Consider the following 12839-nt stretch of genomic DNA (forward strand, 5'->3'; position numbering starts at 1 on the left):
TCGGCATCTTCTGCCCCTATAAAGATGGCCGCCGGAGCTGGCCACGGCTGCGCAGTCCGCATAGCCGCTACTGCGGCTGCGCAGCTCTAGGGCCAACCCTCCGATCCACGCTGCCTGTTACGTGATCGGGGGGTTGGCCCTAGAGCTGCGCAGCCGCAGTAGCGGCTATGCGGACTGCGCAGCCGTGGCCAGCTCCGGCGGCCATCTTTATAGGGGCAGAAGATGCCGACCCGGACCGTGGGGTCGCAGCCTTTCGGGGGGCTATTCACCAGAGGGGACCAGGCGGAACGGCACGGAGGGCGCGGACGGCGTCCTCCGTGCCTTACAAAGCCATGAAGGTAGCTAACTTTTTTTATGTTTTGGGCCCGGATTTTGGCCTCGGAAGTCCTTTAAAATGTCCACCAGTCTGAAAAGAAAAGACAAGGAAAAAAAACGAAAAAAAAAAAAAAAAACTTTGAGAAGGACAGAGGTCAAATGGTGTTACAATTCATACATACTCATGAAACCAGGCTTTATGTCCAAGCCTTTGTTTAGAGTCTGAAGCATCTTCATGAACTTGTATTCAAATGTCCGATGTTCCTTCCCAAATTGGAAATTTCCCCCTGGGATGGAAATGTTCAGGTTCTTTATGCTGTGGGCACGTTTGTTAAAATGTAGTTCTGTGAAGCAGTGCATGTTTAACCTTTTCTGTACGGTTTGATGTGTTTCCTCAATATGTAGAACTCTGCCGGGGCATTTTGTGAACTTGATTGCACACACCACGTTGGATGATGTACATGTGTATGTTCCCCCAGATATGGAAAACACCAGCTGAATCCGGTATTGGCAAGCTGTCTGTGCACAGTATGTGCAGACCATCTTATCTGAGGAGTGACAGCTTTCACCCACCACACACCAAGAAAGCATTAATTTTTAGCCAGGTACTGCGTTATATACCCGCATTTGTTTGGACACTGGAGAAAGGGACCTTCAACTCCATAACCTCAGAAGGGACTTTTTGAACAGGGGTTACAGACCCCAGACTATAAGGGACCAAATTCAGAGGGCCACATAAGTACCCAGGGCCCAACTCCTACAGTACAAAGAGAAAAAGGAAACAGAGTACCCCTAGTAGTAACATACCACCAGCAACTAGGAGTACTTCAGAAGATAGTCAGGGAACTACAGCCCTCACTGCACTAGGACAGCAGACTTAAAGAAATCTTCCCGGAATTACCACTACTGGCCTACAGACAGCTGGCAAATCTAAGAAAACATCTGGTCTGGAGTTCCCTGCTCCCACCTGAAAAGAATGGCACATTTTCCTGTGGGCAGAAGAGATGTAAAACCTGCCGCCACATACTATGCACAGACAGCTTGCCAATACCGGATTCTGCTGGTGCATTCAATACATACATAGATACATACATACACATGTACTTCATCCAATGTGTTGTATGCAAGCTAGTGCACAAAATGCCTGGGCAGAGTTTATATATACAAAGATGTTTCAGACTCTAAACAAAGGCTTGAACATAAAGCCTAGTTTCATGAGTATGTATGCATTTGGCCTCTGTCCTTTCAAAGTTTTTTTGTCTTTTCTTTTCAGACTGGTGGACTTTTTAAAGCTGGGAATACACTGCTCGATTTCCGCGCTCAATTCCGCGCCCGATCGTTTTCCGTGCTCAATTCTGCGGGCGATTCTCTTATCTTTCGCTCGTTTTTCTTATCTTTTTCCATGGTCTCCCGTTCAGAATCGAGCATGGAAAGGCGGGAGATCGGACGTGCCGGAAATTATCAATCGAGCCATCTAAATGACTGTAAATCGAGCCGTGTATTCCCAGCATAACACTTCTGAATGTTGCTGCTATCTGGCTGAGAGAAGTTTATTATTCTGTGCGTTTACCTGTATAGTTCATTAGAACACTGAGGAAGTCTTTTTACATTTCAAAGGGGGTACAACTGTGTGACGTCATGACATATTGTCATACAAGTCTGTAGGCGATTCAATACATCTTATTGTACGGTTCTGATCCAGTTCTGTAAAATGCCTGAAGAAAAAAAAAAAAAACTAACGTTTCGAAAGCTTGCAATAAACCATGTACAGTTAGTCGTTAAAGGTATCACCAGAATCAACGTTTGTTGGTTTGATGTCTGCATTTCTTCTCCTCGACTAACACCGGACCACACTTCACTAAATTTCAAATGTCGATTGTACCATATATTTACATTAGTTACACAGAAAATGTATTATTCAGCACACTGGAGTTGCTCTTTAAAGAATAGTAAAATAGTATAATTTAGAATACATATGAACACATACAAATAAGAAGTATGCATCTTCCAGAGCAAAATTACCTATAAATTATTTTTCTCCAATGTTTCCATCACTTACAGTAGTTAATAGAAATCTGACGGAACTGACAGGTTTTGAAGTAGTCCATCTCTTCATGGGGGAATCTCAGTATTTAATTTATTCTTTACAAAAGCACTCCCTGGACAGGATCTATACAAGATGCAGGCCATGCGCCCTACCTGTTTTCACACTATTCTGGCAGTTGGACTGAGCAACGTCTGTTCACCAAGTGCTTTTGAAAATAAAGAAAACCCTGAAAATCCCCCATGAGGCGATGGGCTAGTCCAAAACCTGTCAGTTTTTCAGATTTCTACTACCTACTGTATGTGACAGCAACATAGAAGAAAAGTAATTTATAGCACATTTTACTCTGGAAGAAATGTACTTTTTATGCGTTTTCATGTATTTTAAATGTTAATTTTTTTTCCGATAGTGGTCCTTTAAACTATAGAATTTCACTTCTGCTTCTACAGATTAGCTGTAACATAAGAACTTCTAGAGACAAGAAACAATATAAAAAAGAAAAAGAAACACCTTACTGAAAAGGTTAGACTGTTTTACTTTGCCTGGAAGCTTATCATCTTTACTAACCTGCTCTTGGTAAGAGTAGGCAAACATAGCAATATTCATCATATAATTCAGTGTCTTTTAGCAAAGGTGAGATAATTTTACTTACCATAGAATGTGTTAATGACACATCTACCCAGTGGCAGCTCCCTGCACTACTGAGCTTGGGGGGGTGTTATGACATTACTCTTACAACCTGCTGTCTGCTCATTTTTTGCAACAGTCAGGGGACTTTGCATAACAGACTGGTAGAAATATCAGGGTGACATTGTTTCAGCTGAAAGTGCAAGCACTCATCCTCCTGCACTCCCATATAAATGGATCAGACTGGCAGAGCGAGCAAGTAGCTGTAGTTTACTGAAAAGGACATGAGGTTCTAAGAACTGGTGCAACAGAGGTTTGTTACACAAAAACGACTATGTTTTAGGATTCATTCTCACTACACAACGCAAGCACGAACACGATTTCGTGCTTGCGTGGTCAACGCACGGAATGCACGTCAGGGAGCGCTAGAGCGCAGACGCCGGCAGGTCGGGAAACGTGTGCGTTGTGCAATTTGATGTCCCCAGAAGCGTTACATCGTAACGCATGGGAACGCACACCTGTAGTGTGAATGGTAACATGAAAGTCTATGGACTTTCATGTTGCCATGTGGATCATACACTATGTGCATGCGTCAAAACTGACAGCGCAGCACATAGTGTGAATGAGCCCTTAATCATTAGCATCATCTACAAGAACTACACAGTATTCATTTTATTTGTGCATATTTTGATCTTGTTACAAAGTTATCTAGCCTGTCTATATAGCTGTGAGGCTATACCTATTTTTTGTTTTCTTGAAAAATTAAATAATTTATATCGTATAGCACTTGTATATTTACACCTGATGAAGCCACAATGAACTCGGCCTTAGTCTGGGCTATTTGTCAGAATAGCCATTTGCTCATTTGCTCCATATGTAAGGTATATACGTTTATCCTCCCCCAGAGTGTGTATAAAGCAATTATCTTACACACAGTTTAATTGTTTTTAGTCAATAATAAAAGTTTTAAAATATTCCTCTTCTGTAAAGGTGTAGCAATGTGTTGTATTTAGAGTCAGGTGTTTTCACTTGTTACAAAGTTCTCAGGGACAAGCACTGAAATTTGTTTGATCAGGCCCCAAGCCATACCCTACTGCCTCTGCATAAACTTCATAGTTACACAGGTCTGCGTTCAACTCTTCAGTGGTCTCTATGGACCTCACAAACACACCTTTTTAGCCCATAAATGGCAGATATCAGTCAAAATGGGGCATATGAAGAGTCTATGAATCTTTACAGCTTTTCACAGGCTGGGTATACACAATGGAATTTCCCATCCAATCAACAGATAATCTAACAGAAAATTGTATCGTGTGTACATTTCCACTGCTCCCAATAGATAATGGGATCGATTTTCTGATTATTACTTCACAAAATCAATCCAGTTATTGATCAGGAGCAGAGAAGACATGCCAGAAATATACACTTTCATCCCGGACGGGAAGTTGTATAGTGTGGTACCCAGCATTAGAGCAAAGAGTTCAGTTTACCTCCATGTTCTAAAAAGGATCTTTCTGAGGTTCTCAGTACTCATTCCTCCCTTTCTTCTCGGTTACATCTCCAGCTCAGTGGTCAAACCGAATGCACCAATACTTTGTTTTACTTCAGTTTCTCAAGAAAATTGTGCGGCTGTGGTGTCGATATGGCCTAAGATTGTCAGTGTGTCCTAGCAGTCATCATGCTAGTCCTGTGTTTACTTTGTGCAAGCGCAATAGAACTTTCAGGTCTCCAAATCAGCTGATCAACAGCTGTTTCTGAGACATGTGCAGTTGGTGTATCATCTTGTGCTGCACTGTTAGGCCTGGAAGATCCAAAACAAACTGCACCATTATTTTAGTACCACAGCAGCAAGAAAAAGGCGAGAGATGGGTCACTTGTACACAAAATCGATCAGGAAATATACTGAAATCAGATCAGACCTGTTGGAAATAATCTGCTATCGCGGGCTAGCATGCTTGTGACCATAGCTACAGGGGGTTAAAGTGTACCAGAGCTGAACAATTAAAAAGATTGTATACAAACCTGGGGCTTCCTCCAGCCCCATCCGCTCCGATCGCTCCCACGTCGCTGTCCTCCCCTGCCCGCAGCTTCAGGAACGGTGTCCCCGCACTTCCGTCAGTCTAACGTAAGAGAAGCGCGCCGTTTGTGTGTCTCTCCATTAGCCGCTGGAGAGATACGTAGAGGATGCACTTCTCCTACATAGCTGGCCGCGACTGACTTCAGTGATGGGACCCTGTTCCCGAAGCTGCGGGCAGCGGAGGACGGCGGCGTGGGAGCGCTTGGAGCGGATGGGGCTGGAGAAAGCCCCATGTATAAAATCTTGAATTGTTCAGCTCTGAGTCCCTTTAAATGTAAACAGTGCTGTTGATCTTTCGCAGGGCTGTAGAAGTGACAGCCTTGTCACTTAACTTTTTTTGTCTCTCAAAATCGCTCACAATCTAATCTCTGCCACAGTCCTATGCCTTGTAGGCATAGGATGTAGGGCCAATCGCTGTCCAGGGACAATTGAGGCGGGGGGGGGGGGGGGGATTAAAGGAAATAAGGTTGTTTTTTTTTTTTGTTTTTTTTTTTAAATACCTTTTTATAAATATAAAAAAAAAAAACTAACGATCGCAGGAGCGATCAGAGACCACCAAAAGACAGCCCTGTGTGTGACAAGAAAAGGAGGTAAGATTAATTTGTGTGCGGTATGCTTCATTTGTAAGTTGTATGGCCATTAAAGCTGCACAGCACTGAATTGTGAAAAATAGCCTGGTCACTAGGGGGGTGTAAGCCTGTTGTCCTGAAGAGGTTAAAGGGGTTCTGTGGTTCTTTTAAAAAACAAAAAGTGACACTTATCTTGGGCTTCTACCGGCCCCCTGCAGCTGTCCTGTCCCCGCGCCGTCCTCTACGATCCTCCGCTCCCCGCCACCGGTTACCATCCAAATATTTGTCTAATTAGACGAATGCAACAGCACCTGCGCAGCCGTCGTACCAAGTTTTCTCGTACTGCGCCGTAAACTCCTAGAGACACGCGCGGCCGCGCAGTTGCATTCGTCTAGTTAGATGAATAATTGGACGGTAACCAGCGGCAGGGAACGGAGAATCGTAGAGGAAGGGGCGGGGACAGGACAGCTGCAGAGGGCCAGTAGAAGCCCCATGTAAGTGTCAGTTTTTGTTTTTTAAAAGAACCACAGAAACCCTTTAAAAGTATTAGATGCAGAGTATCAGCACAAAAGACAGGCAACTGGCATTGTTTATTAAAGAATGAAGATGGCAGCCTCTGTATTTCTCTCACTTGAGGTTCCCTTCAACACCATTTTCAACAATTGAAGGCATCAACTCCACCCAACCTTCTGACTCAAGAGTCCAGCCTTACAGGAAAGATTGGAAAACTTTTAAAGGCTCTTGACAGACATAATACTAATCTATCCTCTTAATCAACTTCATGCTAAACTAGAATCCAAATTTAAAACCAGTTTGGATGTGGGTGATGGAGAGATTGGTGCAGCAGCAGGGAGATGAATGATCTCTATCTCCTCACATCAGGGGGTGGGGCGGCAGGGCTGTTGCCAACCTGTATGCTCTAGCTTCACCCCTTGCACATGCATCAGCATCATTTCATAACACGGTGCAGCATGGTGCTGGAGAGATCAAAGTGTCCGATTTTGTTTCACACCTTGATCTACATAGGGTGATGCTGTCATGGACTAGATCTAGCAACGGCACCCCTTGCAGCAAGCCCAAATATACCCATATACTATTAAAGGGTACCCGAGAGGAATATGGAGGCTGACTTGCTTACTTCCTTTTAAATAATGCACATTGCCTGGCTGTCCTGCTGATCCTCTGCCTCTAAGCCAGAGGCCCTAAACAAGCATGCAAATCAGATGTTGGACAAATACGACAAGATAAGCTGCATGCTTGTTTCAGGTTGCGATTTAGACCCTATTGGCCAGAAAGAACAGCAGAACTGCCAGGCAACTGGTATTATTGAAAAGGAAATAAATATGGCAGCTTCCATAGGTCTCACAGCTCTGGTTCCTTTTAAAGGGAACCTAAACTGAGGATATGGACTTTTCCTTTTGAAAAACCAGTTGCCTGACTCTCCTGCTGATCCTGTGTCTCTAATACTTTCAGCCACAGCCCCTGAACAAGCATGCAGATCAAGTGCTCTGACTGAAGTCAGATCGGATCAGCTGCATAAGATTATGTGTAAATGATAAACGGTGATTATATATATATATATATATATATATATATATATATATATATATATATATATATATATATATATATATATATATATATATATATATATATATATATATATACACACACACACACACACACACACACACAAACAAGGGTTACCACTCAGGCAACCACTGTAAATGCAGGTGAGGAGATTAGACCTGCCCTCACTCAGGATTAAAGGTAGCCATACACTGGTCGATTTGCCATCAGATTCAACTAACAGATAGATCCCTCTCTGATCCCCCCCCCCCCCCCCATACATTACCTGAAGCCTGGTCCCGGGCATCTTCTCCGCATCACGGCATCCGCGTATAACTTTCTGTCACTCCAGTGACAGCGGAAGTTCAAATACAGCGCCCTCTATTTGTACTTCCGCTGTCACTGCAGTGACACAATGTAGGTGAAGTGAGGAGCACCTTAGCATAGGTAGGTGTGCCACGACCCCGTCCCAGTGTCTCTTGGGACCACAATGTCCAAGCAATACAGATGGGTCAGCACCACCAAAAGTAAACAAAGCTCTTTTATTGTTACAGCAGTAACAGACGCTGTTTCGGGCTGAAGAGCCCTTTATCAAACTGCTCACAAGTGTGACACACTCCACCACCTTAAATACACACCCACAGAGTGGGTGGTGACATCGGCGGACCTGATGGGGAACTTAGAACATATCTAGATAAGAAAGCACACTCACCATACACTGTGTGTTTCAAAGCGCCGAGTGGAAACCTCACTGCGCGCTGTCTCTATGACGCTGGCCAATCAAAACGGCTGCCAGCCGCCGGCCAATAGCAAAGGAGCACCAGCGCCGCCCAGTGTGACATCACGATCAACGTGCGTCCACACTGAGCCCGATCACGGGTTGCCACAAGGTGTAGGAGGAGGCGTGCGGTGTCATAGCAACACCACACCGCCCCTGTAAACACAGGCAGGGAGCGTGCAAAATAGGACAGCATAAGCTGTAATGTAAACAAAAAGATACATAATTTAAATATACAAATCTAAAACTTACTCCTCCCCAGCAGGTCCTCCGTGTCCAAGTAAAAACAATTGAAGAGCACCTATAAAGATATAGAAAAACGTATAAATACAGATGATGAGCGACCACAGCTGGAGGACATTCATCTAAATCATAAACAGAATCTGAGGTCGTATTCTTTATTAAGGCCGCCTTGACCCATAGTACCCAATCTCCTTATCCAATATGCCTCCTTACGTAGTAGTTCCTTATCCCGGCTCCCACCCCTATAGCTAACTGGCACCCCATCAATAACGGTGACTCTGAGTTGAGACACAGCATGACGGAACATATGGAAATGTTCAGCCACTGTTAGGTTACACTGTGGATTCCGTATATTGGACTTATGTGATGATATGCGGTCCTTAAGACGCTGTGTAGTTTTGCCAACATAAGAAAGGCCGCATGGACACTTAAGCATATACACCACATATGTTGAATCACAGTTGTAAAGCCCATTAATCTGCATAGGAGCACAGAGGGAGGGGTGTGAAAACGTTTTGCCTCTGATGACATTATTGCACATGTGGCAACAGAGGCACGGATACATTCCTCGTCGACCATCATTAGTCCTCACTGCTGTACCCGCCGTAATTTTGTCACGAACGGTTGGAGCACGTTTAAAGGACATAAGGGGTGGGTACCTGAACTCCGGTATGGCAGGCAACCCATCTCTCAAAATGTGCCAGTGTTTACGGATGCTATGTGTAATGGCATCACTGCACACATTATAAGTAGAGACAAAAGGCAATCTACCACCCATACCCCCTGCACATCGTTTGGTTCTAGGTCTAAAACATCGGTCAGGGTAGCCCCGGGCCTTAAACTTCTTGACCATCTCTTGTCCACGTGTTTCTCGAACAGATCCATCGCTGACAATTCTAGAAACACGTGAAAGTTGGCTGTGTGGAATGCTCTCCTTGGTGCCCACGGGGTGAAAGCTATCAAAATGGAGCACCGAATTCCGATCCGTGCTTTTCACATAAAGATCGGTAGTCACCCCAGAGTCACCAAGAGAGACCAACACATCCAAAAAAGGGACACTCGTCCTGTCAGCATGGACCACGAGACGCACAAATGGACAAGAGTGATGCAATTGTGCCACAAAGTCATGCAGGCTACTCAGTGGCCCCCTCCATACGCAAAATATATCATCAATAAAACGAAGCCAGCACAATGCGTGCTGGTGAAAGAGGGAATTAGTATACACGAAGGCCTCTTCATAGAGCCCCATATATAAATTTGCGTAGGAGGGGGCCACATTCGAACCCATAGCAGTACCACGTCTCTGCAAATAGAAGACACCTGCAAAAGAAAAATAGTTATACTTCAGCACAATCTCCAACAACTTAATTGCGAACTTTCGTTGTTCAAATGTAAGGTCAGCCTCCACCATGAGGTACCAATCGACAGCCTCCACACCCCCATCATGAGGGATGGAGGTGTAGAGGCTCTCAACATCCATAGTAACCAGGTACACATCCCCAACAAAGTCAAGCCCCCTAAGTTTATCCAAGAACATGGACGTGTCACGTAGATAAGAGGGAAGATTCTGTACAAGCGGCTGGAGAAGGCCATCGAGGAATTTGGCTACAGGGACAAAAATTGAGCCAATCCCTGCTACTATCGGCCTCCCCGGAGGCCTCTCCAACCGCCTGTGAATCTTGGGCAGTATATACAAGTACGGAGTGCTAGGGAAATCAACCCTGAGATATTTAAATAAGCCCTCATCTATCAGACCAGAGTGCAATGCAGATTTTAATATATCATCAATTTTAGATCTAATCAAGAGTACGGGATCATAACCAATCTGTTCATACACATCGGTGTCAGCCAATTGGCGTAACACCTCGGTCTCATACATCGTGGTGTCCATCACCACAACGGCTCCGCCTTTATCTGCTGGGCGGACCGTAATGGCAGAGTTCTTTTGTAATTTTCCCAATGCCTCCCGTTGGGCTGGGGTTAAATTACATTGTATCTTGTAAGACCCCCGATGAAAGTCCACCTCTAGTCGGTTAAGATCCTCTTGTACCTTAGTGATATAGGACTCAATAATAGGATGACTAGGAGGCACAAAATCACTCCGATTTCTAAGTCCCAAGGTTTTTAATTCAAAACGTCCAGGCACTGGTACTGTTCTACTGGCAAATGATGGTATAGTGGAGAAAATTGTTTAAGTTTTAATGACCTAAAAAAACGAAAAAGTTCCTGATCCAAATTAAAGAAGTTGGGAAAATTAGTAGGACAATAGGATAAGCCCAATTCCAAGACCTCAATTTCTTCCATTGTGAGGGAATATGAGGAGATGTTAACAACCAGAGATTTTTTCACTTCCGGGGTCTCAGCACCCTGGGGCTCAAAGGCTGTCTGCCTCTCCCGACGCCTCCTGCGTCTCCGTCCGCCCCTCCTGGTCCTCCTCCTGCTCCCAAGTTTGGGGATGGATCCCTGGAGTCAGCACCAGACGTATCGGACGCAGGGTCCGCCCCAGAGCCTGCACCGGGTACCCTGGGTTTGCGCCCCCGTGGAGGCTTACCACCTCTGGGCCCCGGGCGTCTCGGGACCGGTTGTTTCTGCCAGGAGTAGACATAGCCAGAGTTGTAATCTGTCGAATCCCGTACAAATTTTCCTCTTTTCTCACTTTGAACAGCTTTTGTAAATTCTTCCATCTTTTTAACCAACACCTCAGTATATTGTATGAATTCACTAGGATTCATATTGGTTTTAATTTGAGAGGTCAGGAAATCGATCTTAGTATCCAGGACCGGGAGTTCCTTATGTATACGAGCAATGGTCAATAGCATCCCGTCAAATGATGCTTTATTCCAGATACACTCCCATGTTTTAGTAAAAGTCACATCATGTGGAAACATTAAAGGGGCTATCTGCGATCTCATAGCTCGTGGTATTCTCCTTACCCTGCAGTATTCTCCCAGGGTTTTAGCATGGAGATGTAAATTTATCCTCCGTTTCTTCACAACCTCCAGTTCCTTCTGCAAAGTTCTGACATCAGGTGTTTGTAGAAATTCGACTTCTCCATCATCTAAAGCCAATATCTCAGAGGCCTGGGCCTCACTGTAAAAGAAGGTGTCCGCCATCGTGGTCTCCGCCATCAGAAAGCTAAGTGCTAAACCCCACAGAGACACTCTCAGTTGCAATGTAGGTGAAGTGAGGAGCACCTTAGCATAGGTAGGTGTGCCACGACCCCGTCCCAGTGTCTCTTGGGACCACAATGTCCAAGCAATACAGATGGGTCAGCACCACCAAAAGTAAACAAAGCTCTTTTATTGTTACAGCAGTAACAGACGCTGTTTCGGGCTGAAGAGCCCTTTATCAAACTGCTCACAAGTGTGACACACTCCACCACCTTAAATACACACCCACAGAGTGGGTGGTGACATCGGCGGACCTGATGGGGAACTTAGAACATATCTAGATAAGAAAGCACACTCACCATACACTGTGTGTTTCAAAGCGCCGAGTGGAAACCTCACTGCGCGCTGTCTCTATGACGCTGGCCAATCAAAACGGCTGCCAGCCGCCGGCCAATAGCAAAGGAGCACCAGCGATCGGGCTCAGTGTGGACGCACGTTGATCGTGACGTCACACTGGGCGGCGCTGGTGCTCCTTTGCTATTGGCCGGCGGCTGGCAGCCGTTTTGATTGGCCAGCGTCATAGAGACAGCGCGCAGTGAGGTTTCCACTCGGCGCTTTGAAACACACAGTGTATGGTGAGTGCGCTTTCTTATCTAGATATGTTCTAAGTTCCCCATCAGGTCCGCCGATGTCACCACCCACTCTGTGGGTGTGTATTTAAGGTGGTGGAGTGTGTCACACTTGTGAGCAGTTTGATAAAGGGCTCTTCAGCCCGAAACAGCGTCTGTTACTGCTGTAACAATAAAAGAGCTTTGTTTACTTTTGGTGGTGCTGACCCATCTGTATTGCTTGGACTGCAGTGACACAGGAAGTTATACACGGATACCGTGATGCGGAAGGTGATGCGGAGAAGATGCCAGCTGGGAGGTGATGCGGAGAAGATGCCGGGAGCCAGCTTCAGGTAATGTATACCTGCGTTGATCGTACGCCGCTAGCGATGCGCTCCCTACCCGCGGGCGATCAATGGTAATTTCCCGCACGGAGCGATCGACGGGACCGATTTATTTCGGGATGAAATAGATCCAAATTTAGCGTTTAGCGTGAACGATGTGACAGCAGATTCGATCCCAGTGATCGAATTTGCTGTCGATCGGCGAGTAATCAGCCTAGTGTATGGCCAGCTTAACTCTTAATTCAATTGTTTGATTCAGGCAGTTGTTCGTGTCTGCTTTCCGGAGTTAAGTCCACCACTGCCTCCCTAGCAATTTTAAAATGTTTTTATCACAAATTAGCTGCATTCTTGTATCAGGTGTGTGATTCAGCCACTACTGCAGACAAAGATCAGCAGGACGGCTAGGCAACTGGTATTGTTTAAAAGGAAACATCAATATCCCTCTCAGTTTAGGTTCCCTTTAAAGTTACACAGCACAGCTGTGGAGGATGGTGATTCAAGTGTAGGGCTTATGCCTCCTACACACCATGCGATATCCAGTCAGACAGGCTGGTC

The 12839-nt window shown here is 45.2% G+C and overlaps 1 protein-coding gene across 2 annotated transcripts in view; it reads right to left on the bottom strand.

Annotated features, from left to right (window-relative positions):
* Window positions 1–12839, bottom strand: part of TFB2M (transcription factor B2, mitochondrial) — a 55624-nt gene that overhangs the window by 37191 nt on the left and 5594 nt on the right. The window contains exon 2 of one of the 2 annotated variants that reach the window (XM_068232087.1): window positions 8232–8280. The exons of the other annotated variant lie outside the window; for it this stretch is intronic. The gene's annotated coding sequence lies outside the window, so the exon portion shown is untranslated. The remainder of the gene's footprint in view (window positions 1–8231; window positions 8281–12839) is intronic. 2 annotated transcript variants of the gene reach the window in all.

The sequence above is a fragment of the Hyperolius riggenbachi genome, chromosome 4 (genome assembly GCF_040937935.1).
Source record: "Hyperolius riggenbachi isolate aHypRig1 chromosome 4, aHypRig1.pri, whole genome shotgun sequence".
NCBI classification, from domain to species: Eukaryota; Metazoa; Chordata; class Amphibia; order Anura; family Hyperoliidae; genus Hyperolius; species Hyperolius riggenbachi.